Below are 4,556 nucleotides of genomic sequence, written 5' to 3'. Positions count from 1 at the left end.
AAGTAAAAATATGTCTATGCTATTTTGAAAATGTTGAGATTCTAGGTCTGATCTATTTTCCCTAGTGATAGATGGGCCCAAAACACCATGGCTTTATATGTATATCATGTTTTCAAGAAATACAAATATTTACTGCACAAAAAGAAAAAACATTAATAATCTAAAATAAAATTTAAAAAAGGATTTGACATAAAATTTGAAATAGAAATTGAAATTAATATTGGCCACTAAAATCAACACATTGATTTTAGTGTACATGTGCTCATTCCAGTGTACATTTTTATCTTCTTTTTTTTATCATAAACACTAAAATCAATGGATTCGAAATTGAATATAAATTGAAATAAAATTATCAACTTAATTTAAATAGAAATAAACATAGAAATTAAAATAGAAATTGACATGTACATTGAAATCAACGCATTGATTTCAATGTACTTTTTTCATCATTTATTGATCAACCTGTACTGAAATCAAAGAGTTAGAATTTGGAATTGAAATATAAATTATTATTGAATAGAAATATAAACAATAAATGAAATTGAAATTGAAATTGTCATATACACTAAAATCAACATTTTAAAAATTCACTACCACACTGAAATAAAAAATAATGTATATGTAGCCTAAATAGAAATATAAATTTACTTGTACACTAAAATCAATGCGTTAAAGATTGAATAGAACTAAAAATTGACATGTACAATGAAATCAATGCTTTATAAATCAACACTTAGAATAAAACAAAAGCATTTAGAAATTTACATGCATGCTAAAACGAGTGTAAGTGCATTGATTTCAATCTATATTTTTCATCATTTAACATTGTTATTTTATTTCTATTTAGCCTGTTCCTCATTAACTTTGGAAATATACTTATGAATAATACTCCTTATGTTTTTAACAATTTGAAGAAACCGAGTAGATTTAAAATGATAAGATTCGTGTCAAACATTACATATACATAATTTAAAATTTTACAAATTGTGTAACTATATGAAAAACTTAACAAGATAGATCGACATTGATCATTCATGATAATACTCTTATGTACTTTCAACCAATTGAGGAAAGCGAGTAAATTTCAAATGACTAGATTAATCTTATATGTTTGCATATACATAATGTTGATCATTTACAAATTGTGTCGCTATAATAAAAATTGAGGAAGATCGATTGACATTGATCCTTCTCAATAATATTCTTTATACTTTCAACCAACTAAGGAGTGAGTAAATTCAAGTGATTAGATTAATCTTATACGTATGCATAATGTCAATTATTTACAATTTGTTTATGATTACACACGACTAAAACTATATGATCACACATGACTAAAACTAGCCTAGATCCATCATAACCCTGAATTTATCAAGAGTTGAGAGGGATCAAATCTCTCGAGGTGCAAACATTTCCTCAAGTTTTTCATTCTAAAAGAGATTGCACCTAGAGAAATTTGATCCCCCTTGGTGCTTGATAAATCCAAGATTAAGATGGATGTGGGTTGATCAATAAAATTTCTCTCTCTACTTGGTAAATTTGAAGTTAAAATGAATCTAAATTATAAAAATAAAATAAATAATATGCATTAAGCAAAAATATATTCAAATACTAAACCATTTAATTTAATAATAAAATTTATAAATTAAATAAAGGGCTACATAGTAGCTAGTACCTGTCGTTTAGCTTAAATATAGCTTAATGAAACAAAATAATAACAAAGACAAAGATTTCATCACAAAAATCAAACAACTAATAAAATATGGAGTTGTCTATCGAGGCGAAGGAATTGCCCGAACGGCCAAAAGTCGCTGGAATCCGGGCAAAAAAATTTCAAAAAATATTGTAGAGGCAGTGTATGAATCGTGTTTTTGATGGTGGAAATGGATTCAACACCATCAAAAACATCTAGAACACCTAAAATTTTGAAGTTTAACAACTATAACTTGGATTTACAAAAATCCTTGCCTGGTTTTCTCTAAATATGACCGGAATTTCAATAACTTTCTCGGCAATTCCTCCAACTAGTTAGACTACGACATAAAATATTATATTGTTGAATGTCATCACCAAAAATTAAGAAATATGATTAACTAATATTGTTTATATTAAAATACATATATCTATATGTGTGAGTGTTTTATTTATATTAATATATATAATTGCCTATAATTAAAATTATTAAAATGTGTTTTTAATATAATAATAAGTCACCTTAATTGAAAATATTGTGAAAAAAATATAATCATGAAAATATAAATAATAATAAACAAAAAAAAAAAAAAAAGGAAATAAAACAAAAAATTAGTAACTAATAGAAATGGAAGTTACTAAACAACCCATAATAAGACCTCAACCAATAACCCTACAAATAAATAAATTTCAATAATAATAAAAATTAATAATAATTGAATTCCTAAAGTTAAACTATGGATAAGCCTCATAATTTTTTGGTCAAAGACAAACTAATACAGAGTGAAAGAAAAAATTGAATGTCGACACTTATAATAACAAGAGCTACATGGAAGCTAGTACCTACATAGTAGATAGTCCATGCCGCTTAGCTTAAATATAGCTTAATTAAAGTAGAAAATAATAAAGACAAAGATTTCATCACAAAAATAAAACACCTAATAAAATGTTGTATTATTGAATGTCATCACCAAAATTTAAGAAATATGATTAATTAATATTTCTTATATTAACATTTATACACTTTAATATATATGTTTATTTTTAATTTTTTACATATATCTATGTGTTTTATTTTATGTATGTGTGTGTGTGTGTTTGTTTAATATAATAATACGTCAGGCTTAGTGTTGATAGTGGAGGGACAACTTAGGGTTTGTGCGCTCTCCGCGACCTCCCCTCGTGCAGCTGGTTCAGGTCTTCGGTGCCCTGTCAGCCATAGCGGATCCGCAATAGCATCCTGGCACCCACTCCTTCAAGGATATGGTCTTTGGTCGGTCGCCAAACCAAGCTTCAGTCTTCACAAAGTTTGCCTCCAGCTCCAACATCTGTTCACCACCAGGAGGAAACTCTCACAAAGAAGAAATCACACATCCACAGCAAAACGAGCTGCCAAAGAGGAACGAAGACATAGTGAAAAGGATATCCAAGGATACTCATGCAGAAAAAGGCAAGGCCGCAGACTCGCCCTTCCCTACTAACGTAAATCCTTCAAAATCTCAGGAGCAGTCGTAGGATCATGGGAAAAAGGCTAAGAATAACTACAACCCCAAAGCCATGAAAATCCCAGAACTGGAAATCCAAGACCGCGGGATAGCTGAATACAGAGAATACATGCAGGAACACACAGTTATATGCAAGTTCATGGGCATCTGGCCAATTAAAAGAGCCCTGAACTAGTGGATTCAAAGCAAATGGATACCCAAAGTGGAGATCAGACTTCAGTTGGGCTCCAAAGGGTTCTTCACAGTCATCTTTGACCTCCTAGAAGATATAGACAGAATATTTGAAGGACTCTATTTCTACAATTCAACCGATTTATACATGAGATTTCAGAGGGAGAAATTCACACTAGAAAAGAGAATTTTACTAGGGTTCCAGTCTGGGTACGCCTCTACTCCTTACCAACTGATTATTGGGCTCCTTCAGTCTTAAAAGGAATATGAGACCAACTGGGGGAGTGCATCAAAATGTCTGAAGGCACTAGAACGAGTCACTGCTTTTCCTACGCCCAAATTTGCATATATATAGATGTCTCTAGTGCCTTGCTAGAAGCAATTAAATTAATCTTCAGGGATGAAGTCTGGCTGCAAAGTATAGACAATGAACATATTCCCTTCCGATGCAGAAAGTGTCATGAGCATGGGCATCTCTTCCTAGACTTTCTAATGAATAAAACCCCTCAATCACAAGAGCAAGCAAGTAAACGAAAAGATAACGAAGGATTTACTAAAGTCATCTCTAGGAACAAGAACAACAGGAAAAAGGCTATCCCCAAGAATAACCTATTTAAAGAAGCAGGCCATAACCAGTTCAATGCATTGAACAATACCCAGGAGTAAATGGATCCTAATGAACTGACAGTAGATGAAGCGGGAGAGGAAGAAATGATCCCAGTAGACAGCGAACACAATGAGAGGGATATAGGTTATACCAAAAGAGCAAAGGAGCATGTGCAAGAGGATAAATAAATGGAGCAAATAGAAACAAAGGAAACACTAGAGGAAAACGCTATAGAGGAAGCATTGGAGGGGGTAGACCTTGCAACAATTGTAGAGGAATGGAAACAAAAAGGAATAAATGTTATATCAGAATAGCAGCTACAAAAAATCGAAGGAGCTTATCTCCTCTAGGAAGAATTAAAACTCAAAGCTCACTGTCCAGCACAAGAAAGCACAGTTTCAAAGGGAATATTAGCAAAAATTCCAGTAGAAGGACTCAACCTCAAAGCCTCAAGCAGAAAGCGAGGTCTAAAGACCAACAGTCAACTCCTTCAAGAATTGGGCGCTAAATTAATCAACGAAGGAAAGGTAAGGCTCTGGCTCTATACCCATCTCCATGTCAATGAATTGTATCTCTTGGAA

The sequence above is a fragment of the Pinus tabuliformis genome, chromosome Q, assembly GCF_031772625.1.
Source record: "Pinus tabuliformis cultivar Carrire ecotype Pingquan chromosome Q, CPIR1, whole genome shotgun sequence".
NCBI lineage: Eukaryota > Viridiplantae > Streptophyta > Pinopsida > Pinales > Pinaceae > Pinus > Pinus tabuliformis.
The sequence above is the reverse complement of the archived record's forward strand: the minus strand, read 5'-3'. Positions refer to the sequence as shown.